Here is a 19,264-nt window from a genome sequence, read left to right as displayed (position 1 = left end):
TAAGTACAGCTCATTTGCAATGGTTGTAGCGGTTTCAACCAATACAAATTTGAAATACATGCAATACTAGTAGTCGAGATGTGTCCAAGGGTGTAAAATAAAGAGGAAAGTGCAATGGAATGAGTGATGATGGAGGAGAGTCCAGGGTACTGTTCCGGTCTGTTGGTAGCGCAGGTGCAGTGTCCAAGGGGACACAGGAAGGGAGCAATGTTAGTTCAAGGTGGACAGGTTGACTGAGTGGGACACAAGGGGAACAATCAGGAGAGTCTCATTTCCTGGCAGTGGTCTTGGCAAGTGTCTCTGGCTTCTGTCTGGATCGCAGGGAACGTTTGTGGGGTGGTTCACCTTCTGCAGGGGGAGTGATGCTGGTGACCTGTGGGTCCTGTGGTGGGGTCTCCTGGCCACTAGCGGAAGTGGAGGGCTGTTCAGTTGACTGGCTAGTGGTATGGGCCCGCTAGTGTGTTTTTGCCTCCCTCATGATGTTGGCCATGTCTGCCAGCACCCCTGCTATGGAGATCAGGGTGTTGTTAATGGCCTGCAAGTCCTCCCTGATCCCTTGATACTGTCCCCCCTGCAGCCACCTGTTCTCCTGCACTTTGTCTAGGATCTGGCCCATCGTATCTTGGGAATGTTGGTATGCTCCCAGGATCATTGAGAGTGCCTCCTCCACCCTCAAAACCACCATTCGCACCCATCACCAACTCATACGCACAGCCAAAAGAGATCACTACAAGACACGCCTTGACATCAACTCTCAAAACAGCAAAGAACTCTTCACCATCATCAATGAACTTGCAAAACCCAAAGCCAGCAACAAAGACCCCACACACACACAGCCCCTATGTGAGGCCCTTTCTAACCACTTCCTCCACAAAATCCTGGACATCTACAACAGCTTCATACCACACACACCCACCACATACACCCCTCACTCACCCAACCCAACCCCCACTCATAACCCCCCCACCACACTCTCCACTTGGACCCCCACCACACACGAAGAAACCGAAAAAAACATGAACTCCATCCACTCCGGTTCCCCCTCTGACCCCTGCCCACACCGCATCTACAACAAAGCTAGCCCAACCTTCGCCCCCATAATCTGCAACACAATCAACTCCTCTTTCGACTCCGCCACCTACCCAGACCCCTGGAAGCACGCGGAAATCACCGCTCTCATTAAAAAAAAACAAGCCGACCCGGAGGTCCTCTCTAACTACCGCCCCATCTCCCTCCTCCCTTTCCCCACCAAGGTTGCAGAGAAATTAGTCAACGCCCGCCTATCCCACTTCCTCGAAGCAAACAACACTCTTGACCCCTCACAATACGGGTTCCGCAAAAACCACAGCACGGAAACCGCACTCATCGCATGCACTGACGACATCAGGACCAAAGTCGAGACCGTCGCACTCATCCTCCTAGACCTCTCCGCAGCCTTTGACACCGTCTGCCACCACACACTCCGCACACGCCTCCACAACATAGGAATTCGCCACAAGCCTTAGACTGGCTCACCTCCTTCCTCACCGACCGGACCCAGAGAGTCCACCTTCCACCCTTCCACTCCAATACTACCAAGATCACCTGCGGAGTCCCCCAAGGGTATTCCCTCAGCCCCACACTCTTCAACATCTACATGATCCCCCTAGCCAACATCCTCCGAGCACACGGAATCACTATCCTCTCCTATGCAGATGACACCCAACTCATCCTCTCCCCCACCCGCAACCCCACCACCGTCAAAACCAACCTACACGCCGCTCTCCTCGACACCGCCAACTGGATGACCACTAACCACCTCAAGCTAATTCAAACAAAACCGAGATCATCATCTTCGGCCCCAACAAAACCACATGGGACGACTCCTGGTGGCCCACCGCCCTAGGCCCCACACCCACCCACGCAAACCACGCACGCAACTTCTGCATCATCCTTGACACCTCCCTCTCCATGACACAGCAAATCAATGCTCTAACCTCCTCCTGGTTCTACACACTCCGCACTCTAAAAAAATCCTTCAAATGGATTCCCCCAGAAACCAGAAAGACAGTCACCCACGCACTCATCAGCAGCAGACTGGACTACGATAACGCCCTCTACGCTGGCACCACACTCAAACTCAAACGCAAACTCCAGAGAATCCAGAACACAGCCGCACGCCTTGTCCTGGGCCTCCCCCACCACGAACGAATCTCACCACACCTCAAATCCCTTCACTGGCTCCCCATAGACAAGAGAATCACATTCAAAATCCTCATCCACGCACACAAATCCCTCCACAACACCGGCCCAACCTACCTCAACGAAAGAGTTAACTTCCACACTCCCACACGCAACCTCCTATCAGCCGACCTCGCCCTAGCCACAGTCCCCCGCATCCAACGCACCACCACAGGAGGCAGGTCTTTCTCTTACCTTGCCCCCAAAACCTGGAACTCCCTCCCCACCGACCTTCGCAAAACCAAAGACCTCCTGGTTTTCAGAAAGAACCTCAAGACATGGTTGTTCGATCAGTAACCCTCCCTTCCCCCCCGACTGCCCCCCCCCCCCCAGCGCCTTGAGACCCTCACGGGTGAGTAGCGCGTTCTACAAATTCTTTGATTGATTTATCAGCCGCGAGGCGGGTGGCGCGTCAATAGTTTCCCCGCACAGTGGTCTTTGCATGGAATTTCAGTTCTTAGCTGCCAGCTTCACCTCTCAAGCACCACTTGGCAGGGCAGGAGCCTCAGCAGAGAGTACAGGTGCTGGCAGGGGACAGTGAAACCCTAATTTGGCAGTATTTCACTGTCAGGACATGTAAAACACATAAGTACATGTCCCACCTTTAACATACACTGCACCCTGGCCATGGGGCTACCAAGGGCCTCCCTTAGGGGTGCCTTACATGTATAAAAAGGGAAGGTTTACGCCTGGCAAGTGGGTACACTTGCAAAGTCGAATTGGCAGTTTAAAACTGCACACATAGACACTGCAGTGGCAGGTCTGAGCCATGTGTACAGGGCTACTAATGTGGTTGGCAAAACGAGTGCTGCAGGCCCAGTGGCGTAGCGTGGGTTGTCAGCACCCGGGGCAAGGCAAGTAATTTGCGCCCCCTAACCCGTGGATTTTAGCACTCGCGAGTGCGAGCGCGCCCCCCCCCCCCAGATGTTGCGCCCGGTGCGGCCGCCCCCCCCTGCACTCCCCACGCTACGCCACTGTGCAGGCCCACTAGTGGCATTTGACGTACAGGCCCTGGGCACTTCCAGTGCATTGTACTAGAGACTTACTAGTAAATCAAACATGCCAATCATGGAAAGTCAATTACACATACACTTTACACAGGAGCACTTGCACTTTAGTACTGGATAGGAGTGTAAAGTGCCCAGAGTAACAAAAACAGCAAAAACAGAGTCCAGCAAACATCAGCACCCTAGGAAACAGAGGCAAAACTTTAGGGGAGACCACGCCAAGGATGCCAAGTCTAACAGTCCTGAATTTGCCTCTGTGTCAAGTGGTCACCCTACATGTAAAGCGCTGCGATACCTTCGGGTCGAGTTGGCACTATATAAAACTGCAAGCACTAAAGTCCATTCATGAGTTGCCACCACAGAGAGATGGGGGCACTGGAACATTACACCAGGGACACATACACTGACACATATAATGGCTGCAGCTATGCCATGGTGGCAGGGAGGGGCTGAGGGGGCAGTAACGCCCACTTGGGGATGGCAAGGGTGAGTAGACCCCACTGGGAGGGTGGGCTGGGGGGGTAGTTGGCCCCTCAAGGTGGGGCAGTGGGGGAGAAGAAGGCAGGAGTTTTCCTACAGCATCATTCCTCTGCCCTTTGGAAGCACCAAGGACCAAATGTCAGAGGGCAGGAGGAGGGGCTGTGCTCAGAGCAAGTGACCTGTAAAGAAGTTCTCACACAAACCTTAATGCAGGTCCTTAGGCTGATATTTGGGACAGCTTGGTGAGAACTGGAAGTTTGATGTATGTCTCACTAGACGTCATCGCCTGCATCACTAATCTATCAACACGTTTCTGCCCCAGTGCTTCAGAAATCCAGGAGGCTTCATCAGGATATATCATTTAATGAATACTGGAGGGGGGGGGCAAAATAGGAGGGGTGCGGCCCATGGGAGGACAGACCAAGAGTCCCAGACTGGGATTCACACTCCTCTGTAGATGGGACAGGATCAGAGGGTCTCAGACTGTGGAACAGACTCCTCTGTAGGTAGGACAGGGCCCGGGGGTCTCAGACTGTGAGACAGACTCCTCTGTAGGTAAGACATGTCCTGAGGGTCTGTGACTGAGAGACAGACTCCTCTGTAGGTAGGACAGGCCCGAGGGTCTCAGACTGTGAGACAGACTCCTCTGTAAGTAGGACAGGGCCAAAGGGTCTCAGACTGTGAGACAGCCTCCTCTGCAGGGAGGACAGGGCCTGAGAGTCTCAGATTGTAAGACAGACTCCTCAGTAAGTAGGACAGGGCCCAGGGGTCTCAGACTGTGAGACAGACTCCTCTGTAGGTAGGACATGGCCCGAGGGTCTCAGACTGTGAGACAGACTCCTCCATAGATAAGACAGGGCCTGAGGTTCTCAGACTGTGAGACAGACTCCTCTGTAAGTAGGACAGGGCCCGAGGGTCTCAGACTATGAGACAGACTCCTCTGCAGGTAGGACAGGGCCCGAGTGTCTCAGACTGTGAGACAGACTCCTCTGGAGGGAGGACGGGGCCCTAGGGTCTCAGACTGTGAGACAGACTCCTCTGCAGAGAGGACAGGGCCCTAGGGTCTCAGACTGTGAGATAGACTCCTCTGCAGAGAGGACAGAGCCCGAGGGTCTCAGACTGTGTGACAGACTCCTCTGTAGAGAGGACAGGGCCCGAGGGTCTCAGACTATGAGACAGACTCCTCTGCAGGTAGGACAGGGCCCGAGTGTCTCAGACTGTGAGACAAACTCCTCTGCAGAGTGGACAGAGCCCGAGGGTCTCATACTGTGAGACAGACTCCTCTGGAGGGAGGACAGGGCCTGAGAGTCTCAGACTGTGAGACAGACCCATGTGTAGATAGGAAAGGGCCCGAGGGTCTCAGACTGTGAGACAGACTCCTCTGTAGATTGGCCAGGGCCCGGGGGTCTCTGACTGTGACACAAACTCCTCTGCAAGTAGGACAGGGCCCTAGGGTCTCAGACTGTGGGACAGACTCCTCTGCAGAGAAGACAGGGCCTGAGGATCTCTGATTCTGAGACAGACTCCTCTGCAGGGAGGACAGGAGCCGAGGTCCTCAGACTGTGAGATAGACTCCTCTGGAGAGAGAAGAGGGCCTGACGGTCTCAGGCTATGAGACAGACTCCTCTGTAGGTAGGACATGTCCTGAGGATCTGTGACTGTGGGACAGACTCCTCTGCAGAGAAGACGGGGCCTGAGGGTCTCTGATTCTGAGACAGACTCCTCTGTAGGGAGGACAGGGCCCTAGGGTCTCAGACTGTGAGACAGACTCCTCTGTAAGTGTAGGAAAGTACCATCTTTCTTGGCATGTTACCCCCATTTTAACCTGGATGTCAGTATGTTTTTGCCTGTCTCACTGGGATACTGCTGGTCAGGACCCCAGTACTCATAGATTATGGCCTAATGTGTGTGTGTATGCTTAACTGTGTCACTGAGGCTCTGCTAACCAGAACCTCAGTGCTTATGCCCTCTCTGCTTTTAAATTTGTCACTGTAGGCTAGTGACTTCATTTACCAATTTCTATTGGCACACTGGACCCTTCTTATAAGTTCCTAGTATATGGTACCTAGGTACCCAGGGCATTGGGGTTCCAGGAGATCCATATAGGCTGCAGCATTTCTTTTGCCACCCATAGGGAGCTCAGACAAACCCTTGCACAAGCCTGCCATTGCAGCCTACGTGAAATAACACACGTTATTTCACAGCCATTTTCACTGCACTTAAGTAACTTATAAGTCACCTATATGTCTAACCTTCACTTGCTGAAGGTTAGGTGCAAAGTTATTAAGTGTGAGGGCACCCTTGCACTAGCAAAGGTGCCCCCACATAGTTCAGGGCCATTTCCCGGGACTTTGTGAGTGCGGGGACGCCATTATACGCGTGCACTACATATAGGTCAATACCTATATGTAGCTTCACAATGGTAACTCAGAATATGGCCATGTAACATGTCTAAGATCATGGAATTGTCCCCCCATTCTAAATCTGGAATTGGGGAGCCAATTCCATGCATCCTGGGGGCTCCACCATGGACCCCCAGTACTGCCAAACCAGCTTTCTGAGGCTTGTACTGCAGATACAGCTGCTGCCACCTCACAGACAGGGTTCTGCCCTCCTGGGGTCTGGGCAGCCCAGTCCCAGGAAGGCAGAACAAAGCATTGTCTCTGAAAGCAGGGTGTTACAACCTCTACCTTTGGAAATAGGTGTTACAGGCTGGGGAAGGGCAGCCTCCCCCAGCCTCTGGAAATGCTTTGAAGGGCACAGGTGGTGCCCTCCTTGCATAAGCAAATCTACACAGGTTCAGGAACCCTTTGTCCCCTTCTCTGGTGTAAACTGGACAAAGGAAAGGGGAGTGACCACTCCCCTGTCCATCACCACCCCAGGGGGGGGGTGCCCAGAGCTCCTCCAGTGTGTCCCAGACTTCAGCCATCTTGCTTTGCAAGGTGTGGTGGCACTCTGGAGGGCTCTGAGTAGCCAGTGCCAGCAGGTGACGTCAGAGACCCCTCGTTATAGGTCCTTACCTTATAGGGTAGCCAATCCCCCTCTCAGGGCTATTTAGGGTCTCTCCTGTGGGTTCTCTTCAGATTCTACTTGCAAGTTTCCTTCAGGAATTCTCTGCAACTACTATTTCATCCTCTGACCTCGGATCAACAACAGCCTGCTCCAGGAACGACTGTAACAGCAACAAAGTATCCACAAGGGATACTTTTCCTCTGCAACTTCAGCTCCAGCCAGCAACTGCAACAGTTTCCACGGTGTGCACTCCCTGTCTTCATCCTGCACCAGAAGGACCGAAGAAATCTCTAGTGGGGTGATGGAGTCACTCCCCTGCTCATGCAGGCACCTTCTAAGACGACAACCGGTACCCTTGGACTCCTCTCACAGCAACGAGCCTGCTCCTAAGGACACAGAGGGTGGACCCCATCGACAAAGACTGTCCTGAGGTCCTGCTGATGCAATTTGGAGGAGGTAAGACCTTGCCTTCCCTGAGAGAGACAGTACCCCTTTGTACTTCGTCTTCTTCACCTCCTGAGGCCTTCGTGCACTATTTGCAAAATTCCTTCATGCACAGCCTGGCCCAGGTCCCCAGCACTTCATACTGCGACGCTCAACTCGATGAGTTGTTCTCCAGCGGCGTGGGACCTTCCTTTGTTGTGCTGCACCAACCGTGTTTTGTACCTCCTTTGTCCCCATGTCCTGGGACTCCCGTGGGTGCTGCCTGGCATCCTGAGGGCTCTCTAAAGTGCTGTGATCCCCCTCTTCCTACTCACACAGAGTTGAGGCCCCCAGGTCCCGCCTGGATCCAACCAGCGCCATTTTGATGCAAAACACACATTTGTCGTAACCAAGGCTTGTTGGCGACTTCCTACACAAAATCACATCTCCATCCATCTTTACGTCGTGGGACATCCTTTGCATCACGCAGAAACCGCTGGCATTTTCCTAGGGTGCATTTCTGCAGTCTTCGTCCAACTGGGGACCCTTCTTTTGCACCACCTTCTGGGTTGGCAGGGGCTCCTGTCCTTCCTGGAACTTCTTTCGACTTCTGGACTTGGTCCCCTTCTTTTGCAGGTCTTCAGGTCCAGGAATCCAGCAGTTGTCGTTTGCAGACTTGGTTGGTTACTGCATAATCCCAATAACGAGGTGTAGTGTGTGCTAAGGAAACTTGCAGTACTTTACTCCTGCTTTTCTGGGCTCTGGGGTGGGGTAATTTACTTACCTTTACTGTATTCTTACTCTCCCAGCGATTCTGCACACACTACACTTGTCTAGGGGGGAACTTGTGATTCACATTCCACTTCTTAGTATATGGTTTGTGTTGCCCCAAGATCTATTTTCTATATTATTGTGTATAATACTTACCTCCAGAAGGAGTTTTTGCCTCTAAGATGTTTGGTACTGTGTCACCCAAATAAACTACCTTTATTTTTGGTAACACTGAGTATTGTCTTTACTTGTGTATAAGTACTGAGTAACTATAAGTGGTATTGCATGAGCTTTGCATGTGTCCTAGTTCAGCCTAAGCTGCTCTGCTATAGCTACCTCTATCAGCCTAAGCTGCTAGAAACACCTAGTCTACACTAATAAGGGATAACTGGACCTGGCACAAGGTGTAAGTACCCAAGGTACCCACTACAAACCAGGCCAGCCTCCTACAGGTATTTTACGCACCTTTGTAGTTTTGTTACTCTCCCAGCGATTCCCTACACACTACACTTGTCTAGGGGGGAATTCGTGATTCGCATTCCACTTTCTTAGTATATGGTTTGTGTTGCCCCTAGACCTATTTTCTCCCATTGCATTCTATAGCATCTCCTATTGTTTGCACTATCCTATGTCCAATTACTTGCCTTATTTTGGTGTCTAGTTTATATATTGTGTATAAAAATTACATCCAGAAGGAGGATTATTGCCTCCTCAGATATTTTTGGCATTGTGTCACCCAAATAAAGTACCTTATTTTTGGTAACAATGAGTATTGTCTTTACTTATGTATAAGTAATGTGTAACTATAGTGGTATTGCAGGAGCTTTGCATATCTCCTAGTTCAGCCTAAGCTGCTCTGCTATAGCTACCTCTATCAGCCTAAGCTGCTAGAACACTACTAATCTACTAATAAAGGATATCTGGACCTGGCACAAGGTGTAAGTATCCAAGGTACCCACTACAAACCAGGCCAGCCTCCTACATAGGTGGTGCAGCAGTGGGATAAGTACTTGCAATTGCTTTACCACTTTGTTACGGATGCTTTTCACAAGAAAAGCTTGCTCCAATACTTAGGGCTATACATAATTGTACCTAGAAGTAATTTCTAACTTTCTAAAAAGTTCTTGAAACTTTGCAAACGTTTTACAAAGTTTCTGAAAAGTTTCTTTTTTTCTCTAAAACATTAGGCCTGCTAGTCTACTAACTTTTTCCTAAACTCTTTTTCTTTCAACATGTCTACTGTAGAAGCTATCCCTAGATTTGTAAAGACAACACATGAGAATCTAAACTTTAAACGTTTGAGGGGTCTCTGCATTGAAAGGATTTTAGGGATTGGGAAGAACCCCTATAAGGAATTCCTTTTAAATCTTCTCCTGAAGGATGACCAGGGACTTAGCACTGGTCAGGAACAGCCAGATGGGGAAGTTGAGGAAGATTCCAACCAGGCAGGCTCAGAGAAGGACACTGATAATCCTCAGGAGGGTCCTTCCACTTATCTTTCTGTCTACAAACCCCTTAGTGTAGCTAGGAGTGGGAAGGGTTCCAATGTTACTTCTGTTTCAGAAGCATCCCACACTTCTAACCCTGAGGATCAGTCCCTAGATAGGGAACTCAGAAAGCTGAGGTTAGAGGAGGCCAGACTGAGTCTACAGGAGCAACAGTTGGCCTTAGACAGGGAATACCTGGCTGTGGAAAGGGAAAGGCAGGGGTGGGGTTTAGGTCCCCATGGTGGCAGCAGCAGTTTCAGGAATTCTAATGTTAGGGAACCTGCATTTGATTCAAGAAATTTGCACAAAGTTGTTCCTCCTTACAAGGATGGAGATGACATATACAAGTGGTTTGCTGCACTTGAGAGGGCCTGTGAAGTTCAGAGGGTCCCTCAAGTTCAGTGGGCTGCTATTCTGTGGCTATCTTTCACTGGCAAGGGGAGATACAAACTCCTTATTGTCAGGGAGGATGATGCAGATAACTACCATATACTCAAAGGTGCACTCTTGAATGGTCTGTGCTTAGCCACTGAACAATGCAGGATAAAGTTCAGAGAGACCAGAAAAGATTCATCACAGGATTGGACAGACTTTGTAAACTGATCTGTGAAGCCCCTAGAAAGTTGGTTAAATGGCAGTAAGGTGACTGACTATGAAAGCCTAGATAACTTGATTCTGAGAGATCATATATTGAATAATTATGTGTCTGTCTTGTTGCATCAGTATCTTGTGGACTCAGATCTGACCTCTCCCCAATTGGGAAAGAAGGCAGACAAATGGGTCAGAACAAGGGTGAGCAGAAAAGCTCACAAAGGGGTGACAAAGACATCAAGAAGAAGGATGGTAAGTAACATGACAAGGGTGGGGACAAAGATAAAAAAAATCTCCGTCTTCATCAGGTCCACAAAAGTCCTCTGGAGGTGGTGGGTCCAAATCCTCTTCGCACAATCAGAAAAAGCCATTGTGTTATTTATGTAAAGTAAAAGGCCATTGGGCAAGTGATGCCACTTGCCCAAAGAAAAACACCAAGGCTCCCACTACCACAACCCCAACTGCAACCTCTAGTGCCCCTAGTAATAGCAGTGGAGGTGGGAAGTCTACTACAAATAGCCAATCCAAGGGTGTAGCTGGGCTCACTATTGGCAGTGTAGTTGGGGATGGTTTAGTTAGGGAGACCACAGAGGCTGTTTTAGTCTCTGGTGGTGGCATTGACCTAGCCACCTTGGTTGCTTGTCCCCTTAATATGGATAAGTACAAGCAACTACCCCAATCAATGGTGTTCAGGTTCAGGCCTACAGGGACACAGATGTCAGTGTCACTATGGTGATGGAGAAACTGGTTGCCCCTGAACAACACCTACTTGGTCATCAGTACCAAGTGACAGACGCCCATAACAACACTGTTAGCCACCCCATGGCTGTTGTGAATCTCAATGGGGGAGAAGGGTTTACTGGTCCAAAGAAAGTTGTGGTATCCACTGATGTACCTGCAGAGTGTCTACTAGGAAATGATTTGGAGACTTCAGCTTGGGCTGAAGTGGAGTTGGAGGCTCATGCAGCAATGCTGGGCATTCCTGGGCATATCTTTGCTCTTACAACGGCTCAGGCCAAGAAGCAAAGAGGACAGGGAAACTTGGATCCTGGAACAATGGACCAAGTGCTCTAAAAAACTAGGGGTAGAAATGGCAAACCCTTGTCCATTAACCCTCCCTCTCCAGATGATTTCCCTTTTGATGAGGAGGAGTCTTCTCCCTTGTGCAAAACCTACACCAGAGGAGCTTGAACCTGACACAGCTGAGCTTTTGGGTAGAGGAGGGCCTGCCAGGGAGGAACTGAGTGTGGCACAGCAGACCTGTCCCACACTAGAGGGTCTCAGACAGCAAGCTGTCAAACAGCAGAATGGGGATGTCAATGACAGCCACAGAGTTTACTGGGAGAATAATCTCCTCTATACTGAAGCAAGGGACCCTAAACCTAGTGCCACCAGGAGACTGGTTATCCCCCTTCAGTACAGGGAATTCCTTCTAACTCTAGCTCATGACACTCCCTTGGCTGGACATTTCATTTAGGCCAAAGTAAAACATGGGACAGACTTTTTCCCCATTTTCACTGGCCTCATATGTCAGAGAACACAAAGGAGTTTTGTCACTCTTGTGTCACTTGCCAAGCCAGTGGCAAGACTGGTGGCCCCCTTGACCCCCCAACAGCTTCTGGCAATAGATTCATCCTTGTGGTAGTGGACCATGCCACAAGGTATCCAGAAGCTATCCCCTTAAGGACCACTACAGCATCTGCAGTGGCAAAAGCCCTCCTGGGAATCTTTTCCAGGGTGGGTTTCCCTATGGAAGTTGTATCAGACAGAGGTAGTATCTTCATGTCTGCATACCTCAAGGCAATGTGGAAGGAGTGTGGAGTAACATACAAATTCACCACCCCTTATCATCCACAAACAAATGGATTGGTTGAGAGGTTTAATAAAACTCTCAGAGGCATGATCATGGGACTCTCTGAGAAACTCAGAAGGAGATGGGATGTCCTCTTGCCATGCCTCTTTTTCACCTACAGGGAGGTACCCCAAAAAGGAGTGGGCTACAGCCACTTTGAACTCCTAGTTGGTCATCCTGTTAGGGTCCTCTTGCTCTTGTGAAGGAGGGCTTGGAACAGCCTTTAAAAGCTCCAAAACAAGACACTGTGGACTATGTACTTGGCCTAAGATCTAGAATGGCTGAGTACACGAAAAAGGCCACTAAAAACCTTCAGGCTAGCCTAGAGCTCCAAAAGCCATGGCATGACCAGACGACTGTCCTGACAGAGTACCAACCAGGACAGAAGGTGTGGGTATTGGAGCCTGTGGCCCCAAGGGCACTCAAGGACAAATGGAGTGGACCCCATCTCATTGTGGAGAAGAAAGGTGAGGTCACCTATCTGGTGGACCTGGGTACTGCCAGAAGCCCCCTTAGGGTGCTTCATGTCAATCACCTTAATCCTTATTATGACAGGGCTGACTTAACCCTGCTCATGGGCAAAGATGGCGGGCAGGAAGTAGAAAGTGACCCTTTCCCTGACCTCTTCTCCAACACTGAACCTGATGGATTAGTGGAAGGAGTGGTGCTTGAAGACTGCCTCACTGCTGAGCAGAGGGAGGACTGCAAAAATCTCCTAGGACAGTTTTCGGAACTCTTTTCCCTCATACCAGGTACAATTACCTGGTGTGAACATTCAATTGATACTGGAGACAGTTTACCTGTCAAACGTAAAATTTATAGGCAGCCTGACTATGTCAGAGATTGCATTAAAACTGAGGTACAGAAAATGTTGGATCTAGGAGTTATTGAGCCCTCTGATAGCCCCTGAGTCAGCCCAGTAGTGCTTGTCCCCAGACCTCATAGCAAAGAAGGAAAGAGAGAAATGCAATTTTGTGTGGACTATAGGGGTCTTAATACTGTAACCAAAACTGACGCTCACCCTATACCCAGGGCAGATGAGCTCATAGATACACTGGCATCTACCAAGTATCTAAGCACCTTTAATTTGACTGCAGGGTATTGGCAGATCAAGTTGTCAGAGGATGCTAAAGCAAAAACTGCATTTTCTACCATAGGAGGGCATTATCATTTCACTGTTATGCCCCTTGGTTTGAAAAATGCACCTCCCACTTTCTAGAGGCTGGTGAATACAGTCCTCCAAGGTTTGGAAGCTTTTAGTGCAGCATACTTAGATGATACTGCTGTATTTAGCTCCACCTGGGATGACCACCTGGTCCACCTATGGAAAGTTTTGGAGGCCCTGCAAAAGGCAGGCCTCACTGTCAATGCTTCAAAGTGCCAGATAGGGCAGGGGAACGGATTTATCTGGGCCACCTGGTTGGTAGAGAACAGATTGCACCACTTCAGGGGAAGATCCAGACCATTACTACACAGACCCAGGTCAAAGCCTTCTTAGTTCTCACTGGGTATTACAGGAGGTTCATTAACAACTATAGCTCCATTGTTGCCCTTCTTAATGACCTCACTTCAAAGAAAATGGCTAAAACACTATTGTGGACAGCTAGCTGTCAGAAAGTTTTTGAGGAGCTCAAGCAGGCCATGTGCACTGCATCTGTCTTACAAAGCCCAAACTATTCTAAGACAGATGCTTCTGAGGTAGGGGTAGGGGCTGTACTATCACAACTTAACTCAGAGGGCCAGGATCAACCTGTTGCTTTTATCAGCAGGAGGTTGACCCCTAGAGAAAAGCGTTGGTCTGCCATAGAGAGGGAGGCCTTTGCTGTGGTCTGGGCTTTGAAGAAGCTGAGACCCTACTTGTATGGGACTCACTTCATTGTTCAGACAGACCACAAACCTCTATTATGGCTTAAACAAATGAAAGGTGAAAACCCTAAATTGTTGAGGTGGTCAATTTCCCTACTGGGGATTACCTATACAGCGGAACATAGACCTGGGCGTACCCACTCCAATGCAGATGGACTCTCCAGATATTTCCACTTAGACAATGAAGACTCATCTGCGCAAGGTTAGCCTTATTGTCCCTCGATTGGGGGGGGGGCATTGTGTGTGAAAGTACCATCTTTCTTGGCATGTTACCCCCATTTTTACCTGTATGTCAGTATGTTTGTGCCTGTCTCACTTGGATCCTTCTGGTCAGGACCCCAGTGCTCATAGTTTGTGGCCTAATGTGTGTGTTGTGAATAGTGCTTAACTGTGTCACTGAGGCTCTGCTAATCAGAACCTCAGTGCCTATGCTCTTTCTGCTTTTAAATTTGTTACTATAGGCTAGTGACTTCATTTACCAATTTCAATTGGCACTCTGGACCCCCCCTTATAAGTCCCCAGTATATGATACCTAGGTACCCAGAGCATTGGGGTTCCAGGAGATCCTTATGGGCTGCAGCATTTCTTTTGCCACCCATAGGGAGCTCAGACAAACCCTTTCACAGGACTGCCATCGCAGCCTGCGTGAAATAGTGCACACATTATTTCATAGCCATTTTCACGGCACTTACATAACTTACAAGTCACCTATATGTCTAACCTTCATTTACTGAAGGCTAGGTGCAAAGTCACTTAGTGTGAGGGCACCCTTGCACTAGCAAACGTGACCCCACACAGTCCAGGGCCAATTCCCCAGACTTTGTGAGTGCGGGGACGCCATTACATGTGTGCACTACGTATAGGTCAATACCTATATGTAGCTTCACAATGGTAACCCCGAATATGGCCATGTAAGGTGTCTAAGATCATAGAAATGTTCCCCCATTCCAAATCTGGCATTGGGGAACCAATTCCATGCATCCTGGGGGCTCCACCATGGACCCCCTGTACTGTCAAGCCAGCTCTCTGAGACTTGCACTGCAGCTACAGCTGCTGCCACCTCACAGACAGGGTTCTGCCTTCCTGGGGTCTGGGCAGCCCAGTCCCAGGAAAGCAGAACAAAGCATTTCCTTTGGGAGGAGGGTGTATAAGGGGGGTCCAGTGTGCCAATTGGAATTGGTAAATGAAGTCACTAAACTATAGTGACTAATTTGGAAGCAGAGAGATCATAAGCACTGAAGTTCTGGTTAGCAGAACTTCAGTGATATAGTTAAGCACTACTGACAACATACACATTAGGCCACAAACTATGAGCACTGGGGTCCTAGCTATCAGGATCCCAGTGACACAGTAAAAACACACTGACGCACGCTCACAAACAGGCCAAAAGTGGGGGTAACCATGCTAGAAAGAGGCTACTTTCTCACAAGCTCACTGTGTTATATTAGCAGGATTACAAGTTGTGAACGGCAATTTACAAAAGAATCTGTGTTAAAAGCAGTGATCAACTTACCTATCTACATAAAATAAAAAGCTGTCATCTGCATATTTCATTATGTGCTTCCAGGAGACACATAAACCCTTGATGCTACTTTGATTCAAGTCTGGGAATAGGCAAAGCACAGATCTCTCCAGCAAATGCCTTAACCTCCAGACTTAGCTTACCATTATTGTAATTCCCTGAGAAAAACGAGGCACACAAAGATTTCTGCAACAGGTGCCTCAACCCCTTAAGATATTTTAAAATGCAGAGTTTGCAACCAATTAAACAGGACTGATATACACCACATTCCTCCTGCTGCCAATTTCTTTGTGACAGAATTTTAAAAAAATGTATAAATTGAGGCCCGGATTTTGTGTTGGGGTTAAGTAACGTTTTTGGCAGGACCTCATTGCAAAATCTCACTTGTCAAAATCTCGGAATGCACTCAGCTGTAATGATGATAAAACTGCTAAACATATGTCTGAGGTGTTAAGGTCTGCCACTTCCTGTGAGGTCATGGGTTGTGAGGCCAAGTGTGATGTGATGCACCGTGATGTCATGCGCCATGATGTTACTTGCATAGTGCCTAGCTTGGTTAGTCCCCCCACTTCTTTTTAGGTCTTGCCTAGACAGTGCATATGCTGTCTCTTTGAGACATGTTGTATCTACTCAGTGGGGTTTTGCTCCGCCCTTCCCTTTTCATTTGTTGCATCGTGTGTCCTTCTCAAAATCTGTCTTCTCTGTGGGTGATGTGTGTTTTTTTACTGTCTTTTTGCTTTTCTGGCTCCTCCCAGGGAACATGGCCATAATATTTATATTTGTTCATTTTGCTGTATGTGTGTTTGCGCACAATTGTTTTAGGGGCCTTTGCTGTCTGCACGTCTGTTCTCCTTTCTCGTGTTGTTGTAAACTTTTTTGTTTCGTTTTCCATACTGAGTGCGTGTCCGCTTCAAGTATGGGGCTTTTAATTTTTCAAACAAATTTTAGATTTGTGTTGCTGTTTGTTTTCTACGGAGAAAATAGTCCAATATCATTGAGTTTGTTTTCTTTTCATACTTTGTGTGGCGTCCGCTTGGCAATGGCTTCTCTTTATTTTTATTTTCAACAAACTTGTGATTTGTGTGCTGTTTTCTGAGGAGCTTTTACTGTTCAGTGTTTGTTGATGGCAAACTGTGACATTCTTGTTGTTTAATGTGAGAGGAAGGTAATTCCATTGTTTATGGATTGTCCAATATATTTTTGCATACCTGCTTCATGGCCACTGTGTTTTATCTTTCTAACCTAATTGAGATTTGTTATTACTGATTTGTGAGGTGCTTTTATTGTGCTGTGTTTGTTTGTGTGTAACAGCAATTATTTTCTTGTTTATTTTAGTCACAAGTTAATTCCACTTTCTATATTGTTTATTTCTTCTTTGCTTTGTTGTTCTTTTTACAGGAAAGACTTCAGAGAAAGTAAGGTGGTTGTGTTTAAAATGTCTTACATTGTATGCCCTCTGCATCATGGCTGCTTTGCTGTATTTATTATTGCGGCACGTTTGTGAGGTGTTTTTATGTTGGCAAAAGGATTAATACATTTTTAAATAAACCTTTTCTGGATATGTAGTCTGCCTAGAGGCTCTTTTTTAAGAAGGTTAACATTTTTATTTAAATAGTATAACCTGTAGGAGGCACTTTTTAACTTTAAAAGGTATCCTTGAAGTTTATATGTAAAGAAGTATGGAGTGGTGCCCTGGGGCTGGAGAGGCCCCACAGCAATGTCACCCAGTGTTATGACAACTACCCGTCCAACATGCCACAGCTCTTTGTAATAACTGGTTTTATTTTATTTGCTTGTTGCTTGGTGCTGACACTTTCTTGTTGCTCCATGCATGAAATACTTGTAGGCGCCCTGCGCACCGTTGATTTGCACTTTGACATTGTTATTTAGTTGGTGTGGTAACCTGTTTCCTGTCACGTCTGATGTGTATATCTGCCCACAGCAACAGCCCTAATCTGCGTACTAAGGGTTGGACTTGGAAACAAACTTGCCTGAGTCATCCAAACAAAACTATCTTTTACCAGCAACCCACAACAACTCAATAAAAAAACAAATGGAAATCAGGTAATACACGGAGTTATGACGGCACTTTGTGCGCGTACTTTGCAAGGTATGGGAGACTGGACGTGTAGGAGGCTGGACTGGCTTGTAGTGAGTACCAAGGGGTACTTGCACCTTGCACCAGGCCCAGTTATCCCTTATTAGTGTATAGGGTGTCTAGCAGCTTAGGCTGATAGATAATGGTAGCTTAGCAAAGCAGCTCAGGCTGAACTAGGAGACGTGTGAAGCTACTACAGTACCACTTAGTGTCATATGCACAATATCATAAGAAAACACAATACACAGTTATACTAAAAATAAAGGTACTTTATTTTTATGACAATATGCCAAAGTATCTTAGAGTGTACCCTCAGTGAGAGGATAGGAAATATACACAAGATATATATACACAATAGCAAAAATATGCAGTATAGTCTTAGAAAACAGTTCAAACAATGTATAGTTACAATAGGATGCAATGGGGAAACATAGGGATAGGGGCAACACAAACCATATACTCCAAAAGTGGAATGCGAACCACGAATGGACCCCAAACCTATGTGACCTTGTAGAGGGTCGCTGGGACTATTAGAAAATAGTGAGAGTTAGACAAATAACCCTCCCCAAGACCCTGAAAAGTGAGTGCAAAGTGCACCAAAGTTCCCCTAAGGACAAAATAGTCGTGTTAGAGGGAAAATGCAAGGAAAACACAAATCAGCAATGCAACAACGATGGATTCCTGACTGAGGGTACCTGTGGAACAAGGGGACCAAGTCCAAAAGTCACAAGCAGCTCGGAGATGGGCAGATGCCCAAGAAATGCCAGCGGTTGGTGCAAAGAAGCTCTTACTAGGCTGAAGAACTGTGAATACTGCAGGAACGACAAGGGCTAGAGACTTCCCCTTTGGAGGATGGATCCCCCACGCCTTGGAGAGTCGTGCAGAAGTGTTTTCCCGCCGGATGGACGCCAACAAGCCTTGCTACACGCAAATCATGCGTTTGGCGTTTTTGGACGCTGCTGGGGCCCAGGAGGGACCAGGAGGTCGCAAATTGGACCTGCAGAGAGAGGGGACGTCGAGCAAGACAAAGAGCCCTCACTGAAGCAGGTAGCACCCGGAGAAGTGCCAGAAACAGGCACTACGAGGATGCGTGAAACGGTGCTTGCCGAAGTTGCACAAAGGAGTCCCACGTCGCCGGAGACCAACTTAGAAAGTCGTGCAATGCAGGTTAGAGTGCCGTGGACCCAGGCTTGGCTGTGCACGAAGGATTTCCGCCGGAAGTGCACAGGGGCCGGAGTAGCTTGCAAAGTCGCGGTTCCCAGCAATGCAGCCCAGCGAGGTGAGGCAAGGACTTACCTCCACCAAACTTGGGCTGAAGAGTCACTGGACTGTGGGGGTCACTTGGACGGTGTCGCTGGATTCGAGGGACCTCGCTCGTCGTGCTGAGAGGAGACCCAAGGGACCGGTAATGCAGCTTTTTGGTGCCTGCGGTTGCAGGGGGAAGATTCCGTCGACCCACGGGAGATTTCTTCGGAGCTTCTGGTGCAGAGAGGAGGCAGACTACCCCCACAGCATGCACAAGCAGGAAAACAGTCGAGAAGGCGGCAGGATCAGCGTTACAGGGTTGCAGTAGTCGTCTTTGCTACTATGTTGCAGGTTTGCAGGCTTCCAGCGCGGTCAGCGGTCGATTCCTTATCAGAAGGTGAAGAGGGAGATGCAGAGGAACTCGGCTGAGCTCATGCATTCGTTATCTGAAGTTTCCCCAGAGACAGAGACCCTAAATAGCCAGAAAAGAGGGTTTGGCTACCTAGGAGAGAGGAAAGGCTACTAACACCTGAAGGAGCCTATCACAAGGAGTCTCTGACGTCACCTGGTGGCACTGGCCACTCAGAGCAGTCCAGTGTGCCAGCAGCACCTCTGTTTCCAAGATGGCAGAGGTCTGGAGCACACTGGAGGAGCTCTGGACACCTCCCAGGGGAGGTGCAGGTCAGGGGA

At 48.6% G+C, this 19,264-nt stretch overlaps 1 protein-coding gene across 2 annotated transcripts in view; it reads left to right on the top strand.

The window, feature by feature from the left end:
* The window catches only part of LOC138299034 (adenylate kinase isoenzyme 1-like), a 150,221-nt gene that overhangs the window by 33,737 nt on the left and 97,220 nt on the right, over window positions 1–19,264 (top strand). The window contains exon 2 of one of the 2 annotated variants that reach the window (XM_069236956.1): window positions 16,630–16,646. The exons of the other annotated variant lie outside the window; for it this stretch is intronic. The gene's annotated coding sequence lies outside the window, so the exon portion shown is untranslated. The remainder of the gene's footprint in view (window positions 1–16,629; window positions 16,647–19,264) is intronic. 2 annotated transcript variants of the gene reach the window in all.

Source organism: Pleurodeles waltl, chromosome 6, assembly GCF_031143425.1.
Source record: "Pleurodeles waltl isolate 20211129_DDA chromosome 6, aPleWal1.hap1.20221129, whole genome shotgun sequence".
NCBI lineage: Eukaryota > Metazoa > Chordata > Amphibia > Caudata > Salamandridae > Pleurodeles > Pleurodeles waltl.
The sequence above is the reverse complement of the archived record's forward strand: the minus strand, read 5'-3'. Positions and strand labels throughout refer to the sequence as shown.